At 36.6% G+C, this 14,841-nt stretch overlaps 1 protein-coding gene across 4 annotated transcripts in view; it reads right to left on the reverse strand.

Moving 5' to 3' along the window:
- Window positions 1-14,841, reverse strand: part of LOC117417707 (aarF domain-containing protein kinase 1-like) — a 114,538-nt gene that overhangs the window by 7,241 nt on the left and 92,456 nt on the right. The window lies entirely within an intron of this gene.

The following is a 14,841-nucleotide window of genomic DNA, read 5'->3' on the forward strand; positions in this document are numbered from 1 at the left end:
TACTAGAATGCTAAATTCTGTATATCATTTACAGTATAAATTAAGCATTATCCTTTGGATATTGTTTCCTATTAGGTGCTAAATATAGGTGACATTATACAGTGTGTCACAGTGTTGGGGTGATCGGCAATTAATTACTGTCTACAGAACACACATTATGAAAACAATGCAATAATTTGAATTGTAGAACTATTGCTGCAATTTGACTTCTAAAGAAACATATTCAGAAAAAAAGCACACTACAAAAGCATTGGTCTACTAAATAACTGTATAGGGATTATACAGTACATCTTTTACTAAGAGCTATTTGAAAGCATGGAACTTTGACCATAGAATGTACCATGTGAGTTGACCTGCAAGGGAAGAGAAGGGACAAAACTTCTGCAGTAGTTATTCATTTTCTATTAAAATATATATGCAATATAAAACATTGGGAAACTACATGTCCTTTCCTTTTATGAAGGAATCCCAACATCACAGTATGTTACATATTCTACTCTTTCTAGAAGAATTCTAGGCTTTCCCGACTTCAAGGTGAACATTTCTGCTAGAGCCGTACTCTTATTAAGATATCAATAATTAACCAGCTGAACAAAAATAAATATGCTAAAGCAAGGGTGGCAAGGAAAAAAAATGTAATACCATTTTAATAGAACATATTCAAAAAAGAGATTTTAGAACCAAGGGTTTCAAAATAGAATTGTGTGTATTATAAAACTGACTGTATCAGAAGAAGGGATTTTTAAGTCTGATTTCACAATGACAATAAACAGATAATACTACAAATTGTTCACATTTGCATAACAATGTTTTTTTTTTCAGATTTCTGTCAGAATCCTCCCAGTCAATTCCCTGAATGCCATGGTTTTATATCCCCTGCTATTTAGTGTAATTGTGTCATCTGGGCTCTTTCTACACGTCTGTTTCATGAAGCAAAAAATCTAGTGTTTCTAACTGGCAGCATATCAAAGAATGCAACAGTGAAAATTATTATTACAAAACGTAATAAAAATAAATGGACAAAATAAAACAACTTATATTTATAAACTGTCTGTATCTGTTCAAGGTATAGTAAAAGCCATACCTGTTCTATCCCTCTTACAGACACAGATTTCATATTTAATTCCATTTCTTAATGCCATTTAGTTAGTTCAATTGATTTGAATGTATCAACATTCCCTGCTGAGTTTGTGGCAACTGTATAATTCTCCCAGCTGTTCTCTATCTGCCACGTCCCATTTAAAATGCTACCACACACAAAATGTGTCTACCCATTCCATCTTGTGCTAATCTATAATATTCTTCTACAACTGTATCTGTTAGAACATTTTCCCAGTAATGAAACACATCCAAACACCCTGTCTGTCCCTTTTTCACTCATTTCCAGTACTCTCTGTGAGAGGCTTATTTAAAAGACAACTGAAAACCTGAAAGCTTATGGCTGCTTCAGTGAAGATTAGCTTGCAGGCTTTGTAGTTGTGTAGCGTAGGCCTGTAGTCTGGGCTGTAGGCTGATGTATCATAGGCAATGGAGCTTTCAATTTAGATCTGGTATAGCCCAGATATTTAGAGCTGACATAAGTACAGTCATTAAAGGTACATTAAACAACTGAATATGCAGAAACCAACCATTATTTTTACCCCCCATTTTATTGTCTTACAATTCCATAGTCCTTTTTATATTACAGGAAAGCGGTTTCTTTTCTTTTTTTTTGGAGGGGGGGGGACGGGACGACAAAAAAGAATGCTCAGTTCAGGGTTAATAGAAAATCTGTCAGAAATGTACACACAACCAGACGAGGCTGAATTCTGCAGAATACATCTGCATGCACAGATTTGTATCAGTCCTGCGCATGGGCGTTCCTGAGCCAGCTACATGACTTGTGTCAGTAGCAGCACTGGTTTGCAGCCCAGATATCAGGCTAATACGCTACACTGGCACAGCATGTAGTTTAGAGTTGAGTAAGCTTAGCACTTGGTTAAACAGTGGTTAAAACCTCAACTTAGATACATTTGACAGCTAAACATGTGGAAATGGAAAACTGTAGGCTTGTGTCGTATCTGCTTTCTCAGTGAATGGAAAATGGTTTTGTTTTCTATTTACTATTGGTTTATGCAGTACAGTGTGTGGCTTCTCTCTCAAATATGAATCCAGGTTACAAAACAGAATACATTAAGGAAAACATGTACTATCATACTGAGTGTGTGGATTCTTTTTTAATTGATGCATTGCAAATATATTTTAAACTATGGATTTATCAGCCACTCAGTCCTGTATGACTGTACATGTCATTGTTTAAATGCTTTATAAATATTAGATTGTATTGATGATGAGATATGCCACTTCAGTTGTGTTTGCTAAATCATGACTGATTTGCTGCTTCTGGCAATTGCACCAGCAGAAAGACAAAACACAACAATCACAATTGTTGGAATTGCAGAAAACCATGGTGAAACCCTCAAGCCAAAGACTACCCCTGACACATGATTTATGTTTCCCAAGCAGTATGTTTCACCAGTCACCTGGGCTGAAGTGCATAGGCCTGAGCAGAAGCCAGAGGATGTGGTGGAAATGGCTGACTCATGTGTCAACAGACACAGACGCATCAAATTAACGAGTGTTGCTGTCAGATACCAAATATTGTGCCATAGGCATAATTCTAGGATATGTATGTTACTGGTTAAAAAAAAAATCTGTTAATATATATATATAGATGGTGAATAGAAGGATAGCATGACGGCTCATCATTAGTGATCACATGATTAAGGCCATGCTAAAGTCTCCCAGACTTATGTGGATTCAGCAAGGACAGTGACATTTTGATGAGGCATGACAGATCTGTCACTTTTAAATGCCTGCACCTCAGAGGAAAGGAAACCTGGGTGAATACATTAGATCCTTCAGCACTATTCACACAGCAAGCTGCTGATCGGGACATGGCTACAAAAGCCCTTCACAGGATCCCCAATATATATTGGGAAAGGAAAATGCAACAGTGGGAATGACTGAACCACAATAAAAAAAAAAACATTAGATTAGAAAAGAGAACTAGAAGCTATTTTTACCTATTCATCTGGATGAAATTAATTTATGAAATTGCCATTCTAAGCCCTCATCAATCTCGCTAAAATTTTAAAAAGTTTACAGTTTGAAAACAAACACTAAGTCATTAGGATTCAGGAGAACAGTTCTCCCATGGGGCTAATGGGGATTCATTTAATAAAGCCTAAGTGCATCATTTAAACTGCAAAATATCAGTTGAAGGCTTAAAACACCACTTAAGAAGTGATATCATGTACCGTAATAATGTCAGCTCAAAATGTAGTTCTTCTAAAACCATTGTATGTATTTGATTGCTTAATAAAATGATATCAATAAAGTTGCAGATTTCTTCCTCCCATGCTATTTCTTTGTGAAATAAGAAAATGACAGTGTTTCAAAACGTTAAAATGTTACTCTTTATTTGAATCTTGCAGCTATCAGTACATTTATAACATTTTATTACAATGTCATTACAGTACAGTTTTCCTCAAATGGAGGCTGCATTGTTTTTTTTTTAATAATGTAACAGTGGTTTGATAAAAGTAATCTAGTGAATTGAATGTCTTCTCTACATTTTAGAACAGTTAGCATTACCCTCACAAAAGTACTTTTATAATTTATCACAACATTTGCTTGAAGTATATCAATATTTTATATAGTATTTCACAGCTTGTCAGAGCAATGCTATACTGTACAGTGTGAAGATAGCTAAAGTGGTAGAATACAACTTATTTGAAGATGTACAATAAAACCGACCAGTACAATGTTGTAATGAAACATAAACTGCTGAAAAAAAAATGATACACTAAGGTCTGTTTCACAGACCCTCATTAGCACAAGTCCTGGGCTACCTTACCTAAAGAAACATTAGGTTGTCCAGGATTAGTGGAAATCAAAGTCTGTAAAACCAGACTGCTATGTGTGCTATTTTTTTTTCAATGTTCTTCTCATTTTTTGTTGGTTTGGTTCATTGTTGTGTCTAGGGTTGTCGCTTGGGTACATGTTGGTACGTTTAATAGCCAAACAGAGCATTCTTCCCATGACACATGAGTCAACCATTACCACCACGTCCTCTTGTTTTATTACAACATAGTGAGTAAGCATAACTTCTAATACACTATAAAATTATTCAACAGTTAAATGATGAACATTATACCCACATTAATTGTCAGTGTTATAGTACCGATTTACTTTATCCACTGAAAACCAGGACGTTTATCTATTCAGCCTGAACATAGTCAATAATGTAAAATGCTGGGGTTTAAGAAAACATGTTATATCTGTGCTTTTCCACTTAATATGTCTTCTAATCCTTAAATCTCTATTCTCATAAATTACGGGGGAGGATTAGGGGGTAAATTGAATGGATTCAACTTTTGCGGTGGTTGTGTGGGACAGTTCCTACAGTATTGTACAGAAGCAAATGGCACCAGATTAGGATTTAAAATCAAACGCAATTTATTAAAAGCGAGACTGCAACAGTAATCTGAGTTTGGCATATTGGGCTATTCCTCCAATCAGAAATATTATTCACAGGCACTTATGATATTGTATTTTCAATAGTCTCTTCAGGACATTGTTACTGTGGCATAGCAGGAGCAGTACTGGTGTTTAATTTAAACTTTTTAATTGAATTGTGGTTTGTCACACTTGAGAATTATTGTATTTCTTGTTCTTATTGTATGACTTATATTGTAACACTTGAATGTATTTGTATTTGCTTGCGATTGTAAGTCGCCCTGGATAAGGGCGTCTGCTAAGAAATAAATAATAATAATAATAATAATAATTTAGCTTAACACTTGACCTCTACTCTCTGTATTAAACCCAAGCCAGGTTGCGAGACACAGGAACTGTGTTCTAGGCAGACTGTAACTAAAACCATGCAAGCCCACCTCGTCTGATGCTGGTGACATGATTCTATTTTCACAGACTCCATAACGTGCATAAGTGTCAATTTGATACAGTCATGAGATGCGTGTTAGTAAACGCAAGGAACTGGGCAGAAGAGCCTTCCCCATTAAATGATATGCGGCTGCGAGTATTAAGATTGATTGCTGCTCCTGCACCTGCATACTTGATGAAAATCAAACCGTGTGCCATCGGAGTAGCACACTGCCCTAGAGTAGCGAAAAACCGTTTGGAGCTGAGGAGCACTGACAAAGTAATTGCAAATAAGCCTCCTACTGATGCAGTCAGGCAGCACACCTGACCTTGGAAGTTCTTACACTGGCCTAGAAGCAAAAATTACAAAGCTTCATTCTCCACCACTGTCATTCTCATTCACACTCACAGGATTTATAATAAAAATACACTTCTTACATCTGCCACCTCAGGCAAATCACAAAAATACATAACTCCTGGACTAACTAGAGCACTGCGACAGAAAGAAAATAAACAGATCCAGTTTTGCTTAGATTTATCGGCATTCCAAGTTAAATAAATAAATAAATAAATAGTATAATTATAATTCCTGTGCAGTGTTCTGTAGGGAAGAATTGTATTGTTCTGCTGTGCCTATACACATTAGCTAGCGCTTCATAATGTACACACATGGCTGACTGCACTTCTGACACCAGTGCAATGATTTGTGTGAAAGCTATATTGGATCTATTTAGACTGTGTGCTAAATAGCAATGGCTGAGGGGAATTCAAAACAGAAGTGCCTTTATAACTGTCAGTGACGGACAAAGGCATATGTGGAAAACTGTTTCAGTCCTGTCCTTTTTTGCTCGGAAGGATGCCTGTATTTTAAATAACTATACATACACTAGGTTACAATTGTCAAAGAGGAAAATACACAAGCACAAATGCATGTATGCAATAGTGATCAGAGAATTATTGCAATGCTTTTTTTCTTCAGGGTCCTCATGCAAAAAATGGGGACCCTTGTGTGCTGATTCATACTCTACATGATGAACATAATAACTGCCTTGATTTTGCACCAGTCTTCACTAAACTTTTGTCATACACTCCTAGCCTCCTCTAAACGTTCTAGATAGCTATAATCCGATAAATGCTTGATTTTATACATATTTCTCATGTACTGTGCCTTCGTTACGTGGTTATGAGGACCCTCTGTATATGCGAGCACTGGGTAGATATGCCATGGCCTTTCCTCCTAAACACTTCTATACAATTTGAACAAGATGCTTCTGTGACTTTACTGTTCAGACTCTACACCAGGAGTCTCCAACCTCGGTCCTGGAGAGCTACTGGGTCTGCTGGTTTTCATTTCAGCTGTCCTCAATTACTTAACTGCACCAATTATTGTCTTAATTAGTCAAGATTAACAAGTGTTCCAGATCTTTAGTCACTGATGATGTAAAGACACCTATAAAACCTGCAGGATTGGGGCTCTCCAGGACCAGGGTTGGAGACCCCTGATCTACACTAATCCAAATACAGATGTTTTCTAACTTCACATGCCTTCCTGATTAGCAGCAAATGGATTCATTCAAGCCCAAAACCACCCGGAAAGGTTAATATGATATAAGACTGCATGTTCTGTTTGGCATAGGTATGTTTTAACACTTGTACAAGTTCACTATAAATATAGCCAAGAATTACATTTATAAATCATAGATAAGGTATGATCAAGAATAGGCAAGCACTGTAAGGCATACAGAAGTCTGGTAAAGCATGATAATCCCCACAGTAAAGCACAATAAATACATACATTGTATAAGCATGCAATTAACTTAATTGCATTAATAACATGTTTATTACATAGATTGTATGAGTTGGATTTTTAAAACAATGTGTTACCAATACCTCTGCTTGAAACAAACATGTTATACCATTATTGGACTGCTGGGTGTTCAGATAATCAGGTATTTCTTAAGTACCTTTGCAATCAATACATTATTGTTGTATGTTTTTTTTCAACAGCATACATAAAATAACTAAAAGCAGTGGAAATCACCAAAAAAAAGAGCCTTGTAATCATCCATGGAAACATAGAAGAGAAATGAAAATTCATCTTTAATGCAAATAAAACTCTTGTTTATTTAGCTGGCTGGATATTTCGTAGGAAGTGGAAACAGGAGTTTCTATACATTTTTTATGTTTCTCTGGGGTTTTTCACAAATATTTAAAATGTAAAGATTTTCCAATTACTCTTTATATATTTATGTAAAACAGAGGGTTCCTTTTATGAATTCTCAACGTAGGATCAGGTGTATATCAGTTCACACCACAAGGCTGATGCTTTAATGACATCATAAGCCACATACTGTAGCGTTGTTGCTAAACGCCTTATCAATTCAGGCAGAATAATAAAACTATGTGGTAAGGGGCAAACAGCTGACCTCTTTTCTTTCCTTGAGAGCGCACTTGCAGTTGGTCTACCATTCTGCACTAAAGAACCTTGGGAACCAACTGGAAGAGAACCAGCCTTGGGATAACCTGAATTGTTCATGCCAGTTCATTAGCCAAATGCCTATTGGATTTTGACCAATCTCTCGAAGAATGCACCTTAGGTAGGTGATGTTGCTTTATAAACGGCTAAAGTGTGAGTTGAGAATAAACAGGATGCATTTATTTTAAAAATGGTGTTGCCATGACTGTTACTTCTGAAAATATAGAAGATTGATTTACTTCAAGAACATTTAAAAATGATAAAAAGGTAATTCTCTTAATTAATTGTTTACATGGTCAGAGCAAATTTCTACATGCTGTTTTCATCAGTTAATTCATTTTCAATTGGAAACTCCAGCAAGGTGAAATTGAAATTACGATGGGCTGTGGTAAGGTAAGGGGTTAACTTTGATCATCTTCACATTCATTACCTTGCAGAGCCTGGAGGGTCTTAATTTCCACTTGGCATTCATTGGTTCAAAGCTCAGTGGTTACTTTTTCCATTTTAGAATAAACTCAATTTTAGATAACACATTCAGTGCTGACAATGAGAATATGATTGTGGGCGTAACAGAGCCTCCAGAGGCAAAGGTGTTTGTTCAATAGAAAACTCCTTTCTTGTGCCTCAATCTGGGGATATAAATTTAAAAAGGAAACTCTTTATTAGGAAACACTAAAATGGGACGAGAGTTTTGGAAAAAGACCCTTGGGAACTTTTAAACCAGTTTCATTTTCCTATTTGGCCTTTTCGACACAAACAAGCTATCATATTTTAACTCTTTGCATTCTAATGTCCAATGTTCTGAGAATTCTCTTTTGCGTTTGAGGATAATTAATGATTTATATTGTATTCTGCAATTCTAATTACATTTTACAGGACATTGAAAGAGATGCAAGTAGCACCACAGAAAAAAATAAAATACTGATATACAATTCAGAAGTAACTCAACAGTAGTAGTAATCGTCATAGTAGTATTAGTATTCATATTATTAAGCTTCAATAGTGATCCAGTTTGAGTCAGAGCAGGTACAGAAGTACTGTATATCTGTAAACATACAGTAGAATGAAGGCTCATTTTTACGGTTTTGACCCAACAAAGCATTGAAATGATTTTTTTTTTTTTTTTTTTTTTTAAAAAGGACATCATTTCTCATTTGAATTAAAAATAAAAAAAGGGTTCCAGTTGTCTTGGCAACTAAACAAGTCTGATGGTTCAGGTAGGAAATATGTGAAAGATGTCATTTTACTACTGCAAATCACTCTGCCCTGTTACTACTAAAGTGAAAATACACACAGCCCATGGTGACATCCCAGTGACATAAGTGATAAGTGACTGCAAGGCTCAATATCTTCTGTGACTGTGTTTACCTGACTTTATGTACTGAAAGTTATGAAAACCAAGCCTAGGGCCTTGCACCTGATCTCTTTAACAGAGGCCAAAACTGTAAGCATGACAGACATTTTCATAGGCCCACTTAGATTGACCTGTGTATCACAGTCAATAGTGTAATAATGGCTGAATCATATAGACAAGCTGAGACATCTGGCCCAACACCAGTCAGATTTCCTTTTCCAGCATCTAAACTGGTCCTGCATCAAAGAGGATTCTACACAGCTGATGTCACAGGCCTGCCTGTCTGTGTCTGAGATAAACAAGCTGACAGAATTGGTTCTGTTGAACACTATAGAGCTGCTCAGGACAGATTACACAATATGAAGCTCCAGTCTACTCTAGAAAAGAGAACATATTCACTACAGATGACTGACTGGTGCTTTGTAATCAGCTGTTCAGTTTGAATGACAAGATAGGATTTCATTTCTGGTTTCACCATTTTTTTTAAAGACATGTTCTCTCAGATGTTTTTTTTCATCTCCTGTCTCTTGCACTCTTCCTCTCTCTTTCAGACACAATGTTTACACTCCCCATGGAATTGCAATGTAAGTTCAACAGTAGCTTTTAGAAGGTACTTTTTCAGAATAAAATCCATTCACATGGGAGTAAATAGCAGTGCAGAATTTCTGTTTTATCAAAAACATTCAGAAATTCCAGTTCAGTCACACCAAATATGAACCCTGTTTTTGCATTTTGGAATATTTTTGCAGAGCTATTTGCCATTTATGTGTTAATTTGGGGGGGGGGGGATTTAATTGCAAAAAATGTTTTTTTTTTTTTTAATTTAGTAGTCACCAATTGATTTTACCCAATTGATTTTATTTTAATTGTTTTTCTCCCATTTTGAAACAGCCAATTGTATTTAGGCTCAGCTCACCGCTACCACCCCCGTTCTGACTCGGGAGCGGCAAAGACGAACACACGCTGTCCTCCGAAGCATGTGCAGTCAGTCGACCGCTTCTTTTCACTCTGCAGGCCTGCCATGCAGCCAACCCGGAGCTACAGCGTCGGAAGACAACACAGCTCTGAGCAGCTCGCAGGCACCTGGCCAGTCTACAGGGGTAAGCCTAAGCCCTTCCCCCCCAAGACGGCACTCTGCCAATTGTGCGCTGTCCCCTGGGAACTCCCGTCCATGGTCGGCAGTGGAATAACCTGGACTCAAACTGGTGACCTGCACTCCACGCGAAGCGCCTTTACCAGATGCACCACTCGGGAGCCCCGCGATTGCAAGAAATGTTAATTAAAAAAAAAAAAAAATTGTGATCAAAGTAGATTTAGGTGCTTTCTATTCTAGTGGGCAAATGTTGAGGAATGTCTTTAAGTGCATTAATGTAACAATAATTCAAGGTATTTTGCATATTTTAACTTACCTGGTGTGCATGGAAATAGTTTTGAATGTTTAAAAAAACCTTTTGTATAGGCCAGGAAACAAACCTCAATAAAAATATTATTGTGTGTAGCATCCCACTATAAAGCAGTCTCTGATAGTTGTACATTTCTACAGATGTTATTTCCAAAGGGAGTATTATTACTGCCACTATAGCTTTTAAGGGCTGAATATGTAACTACTGTAATGCATCCTCCAACCATTTCCAACAGATGAACTGGGTCTTTGACAAGAGGTACTTAAAAGAACTACAAACCATCCTTGTTGGGGGATCTTGGAGGCATCATCAAAAAGATCTACAGGAATCAGCCTGAGTATGTAATTCACTGTACACCTCCCTACAGCATGAGCTAAACAAGCTAATAAGCAGAGGTCACGTTTCAGAACGAATCATGCTGACTCAGAGACTTTGCTGAAGTCCATCTTTAATCTCAGTAGCATCACACAGGGTGTGGGATGACCACAGTTCTGATTAGGCAGCAGTACCAAAACCTGCATTTCAAAGCTGCAGACCCTTACTTTCATATACCATATATACATTGTTTTCAAGTTATCCCAGAGGAAAGGTGTGCAATTATTAATCAATAGCAATTATTGGAGCTGGAATCTACAATCTACAATCTATAGGAGATGCATTTTTTGTTCATTGTGTCGTGCCTCCACCTCTCAGGTTTCATTGAGGTGCAATGCATGTTTATTTCAGTACAGTTAAGTGGCCAATAGCTTGTTTTATATTTCCTCCTACCCCTACTGGAATTGGAGCTGATGTTATGGAAGACCCTTTCCAAGTTCCTTAAGTCCTATATCATAAAAGTAGCATCAGTTGTACAGGAGAATGATGTAGAACAAGAAAGGAATTGCATTCTGGGTGATGAGAACGCATCTGACAAAGATCATTGCAGGTTTCTGGGGCGGCAGAGAAAGACGGAGAGGTCGACACAGATCATTAATTACAATTATTATTATTTTTTATAATAATCGACAAATTAATATACAAAGAGTGCAGTTCTAAGGGGAAAGGAAGCAAGCTGGAAACAAAAGGCTAAAGGAATATAAGAAATGAGGAGCAAGAAACATACTGTCTGTAATTCTGGAGTGCTGAGAATATTCATTAAATAGTCTACTCTCTAGCACTGTTAAGCTGCACTTTGGGTATTAAAAAAGCAATTAAAAACAATCCCTGTTGACCAGTGATCACATAGCATTTTTTTTTACAGTGACATTTAGTGTAAGGTAGCAAAAAATAAAATAGTTTCTCATTATTAATGTAAGCATAGGATAATTACAAATTCATAACAAATACTGAGTTATTCGTAGTAACATCATATGAAATGTGTATTTCAGCACTTTTAAAATAGTTTGATGGGCTCAATTCAAGAGTCACCAAATATACCTTATACAGGCACCTACAGAGAATTACAGAAAAAAGAAACACCTGCCAAATACTGCAGAGAATAAACAATAATTAGTACATGCTGCATTATTTTATTTTCCCCCAACTCCTATATATCACCCAGTACTTAGCCATCAGTGCCTGCATTTACAGTACATCACACCTAACTATTAACTACAGACCTTATTATACAGCATATACTGACCTTGATTACACAAAGTCATTCAGAAGCAAACATTTAAACAGATGACGTACAGTATAGAAACCAAAAAAAAATACTGTTTGCTTCTTGAAAGACTAAACTAGGTTTTCACAACCCTTTTCTGGATGTTGATTTACTTAGTTCTGGTTTTCTATGCATTCTGTGTATTCATACAGTACATTTACCTGCACAGATCTACAAATGGGAGAGAATTAAGGATTTTTAGCTTCTGCTGAGATTAATCACCTTGGTGTTTAAGCACCTGATCTCAGTGGTCTCATTAACAGACAGCGTAATTTGCTCACTAGGGAGTGCCATTATACCTTACTGATGTTTGACTCACACCAAGCAACGTGACAGAAAGTCAAGTTGCTATAATTGTCTCTAAACCGTTAAAAAAAAAAAAAAAAAAAACATTAGTAATGCCACTCACAAGCGTAATAAAGTCTGATGGGGAATGAAAATACTTAACAGGGCATGTTATTTAGGAAACAGGTCTGTGTTTATTTATTTATTTTTTCATAACAACTGTAATTAATCTCAAGGTTTAATTAGGTGGAAAGCAAATCTATCTGGTTTCTAAAAGGTTTGCTATTTAAACTGTTCCCTACAAAAACACGATCAGCACGAGAAGTCCTGATTCGGATGATGGGATCCTCATAAAAGAGATTTTCTCCAAACTTCAATAAATCCTTGCCGAATGCCAACAAAAACAAACACAGAAATTCCAACAGGACAGTTGATGCACATTTGCCAAAGCGGAGGAGTGTATGTGTGCCGTTCCATAGGGAAAGACAGTAAACATTGAAAAGATCTCAGTCAGAAGGTTGTCTTCTCTATACCGGTTACATAAATCCATATTGTTACAATTTGTTACAAGAGGTTAAAAAATATACATATTGATGTCTATGGTAATGTTATAATGTGTTGTACTGTAGGTGCAATAGCACACCACAAAACACCAGTTCTTTATTCAGGCTGCTCAACACAAGGAACCACCCAGAATGTGTTCAATACTGTACAATGACATAACATTCAAGTCAGAGACGCAGTTTAGTCAGTGAGGCCCTATTAATGCACATAACTTCTATAAACTAAATTGTATTGCCATTGTTATTATTATTATTATTATTATTATTATTATTATTATTATTATTTATTCCTTAGCAGGCGCCCTTATCCAGGGAGACTTACAGTCGTAAACAAAAATACATTTCAAGGATCACAGTACAAGTAATAATACAATTAAGAGCAAGATAAATACAATGACTTTGATTCTAGCTAGTAAAATTATGACAAAATACGTTTCAATAACGGAGCAAATAACAGTGTCAGTGATAGTTACATCAGGATAAAATTAAATACAAAATACTACAGATTAAATAACACTTGACAGACTACAGTACTCTAAAGTACAGGATTAAATGCAGTAAAATAGGGGGCAGATAAGAGCATGTAAACACATTTAAGGAAGAGTGATAAGTGTCCAGGGGGAAAAAAGAGGAGTTCTACAGGTGCTGTCTGAAGAGGCGAGTCTTGAGGAGGCGCCGGAAGGTGGTCAGGGACTGGGCATTGTTGACAGTTTATTAACAAATGATGCTACTGCACAGTGATAAACCATGTCTCTCTTCCAAAGTAATTAATTGAATGACTTTGCCATCAAACATATCCCATTATCCAATAATGAATTTCCATTACCTAATAGCTTAAAATGTCTTTCAAATAAATGTTTGTGTTCTGAGCTACCCTATGATTAGGGAAAACAAGGGATTTCTTAAGGTAAGTATAAAGGGTATTTTGGGGGGAATTATCCATCACTCAGATGATCTAATACGCTAATGGTTTCTATTAATTCGGCTACTTTAGAGGGCTGCATTTTCCAAAACAATGTTAGTATGCTTTTAGCAATTCCAGTCTTATCTCTAGAATATATTGATAAGTAAATTGTGAAGGTCTGTGCTCCGTTAGAAAAGAAATTAGGTATGCTCCTATCCCTTAGCAGATTTAAAACCTTGATAAAAACCCTGCAATCTTTCAAATCCTACTAACCTTGTTCTCTGCAGTTTTCATTAATATGCCTCCGAACCTATACAGTACAGACACTAAACAGACACAAATGTATATACAGTTGGTGTTTGTGGTAGGGATGAGGCTATGCACATGGAAGTAATGTGTTTTCGTATTTTGTTTGTTTTTCTTTTACTGTACTGAAGCATTTGAAAGGGAGCCAGATGCACTGCAAAGACGTGATGGCTGTGTGTTTTGCTACTGCTCTTCTTGAAGAAAGACAGACACATCAGTCTGCACCCACAACAAAAGTTCAGATTTGTCTTTCCTCACAGACCATCAGAGATGTGTCTGGATCTTACGGGGGTCATCTACCTCGTTAATTAATTGTGTACCTGTGAAAGTAACATTACTGCTGGGTGCCCCTGACTGAATGCATGTTACTAAAGCACCTTTCTTGAGCAGTCATTTAAGGCCAAACTTGGAACAAATCCTTGACCTAACTGTTATTTGATTTATATCAGTTACAGTAATTCAAAATTAATACATGACAAGTACAAAACAATCCTGACCTTTAACCACCTGGAGCATCGTTCAATACAGCAGGACTTCAAGTCCTCTTTTCAACCTCTTAATTGGATACCTGTAGCAGCTGCTGTACGTACAATATATCACACTTAACATACAATGTGCCCTGGCTGCTGGAATTATGTAACCCCTTTGAATACAAATGAGTATCTGTAAATAATTTTCTTCAAATACAGGTTGAAACTGAACAGACTACTAAGTGGTTTCTCAATGGTTGACCTGCTGACTGGGGGGTGGGGGGGGGGGGGCAAGGGGAGCAGCAGTATTGCCATAAAACACAAGTTTTAAGATAATTGTCAAGCTGCAAATCTACAAAACACAAATGTACACAAATCATTAAAAAGTAACTCTAGGTCATTTTCAATTTAAGAAAAATTGCTGACAACGCAGATAGTATCCTCATAAGAAGGACGGTTATGAACGTTAGTTGCTTTATAAAGCAAAACTGCCTCATCCTACTGGGACAATA

Source organism: Acipenser ruthenus, chromosome 18 (assembly GCF_902713425.1).
Source record: "Acipenser ruthenus chromosome 18, fAciRut3.2 maternal haplotype, whole genome shotgun sequence".
Classification (NCBI taxonomy): Eukaryota; Metazoa; Chordata; class Actinopteri; order Acipenseriformes; family Acipenseridae; genus Acipenser; species Acipenser ruthenus.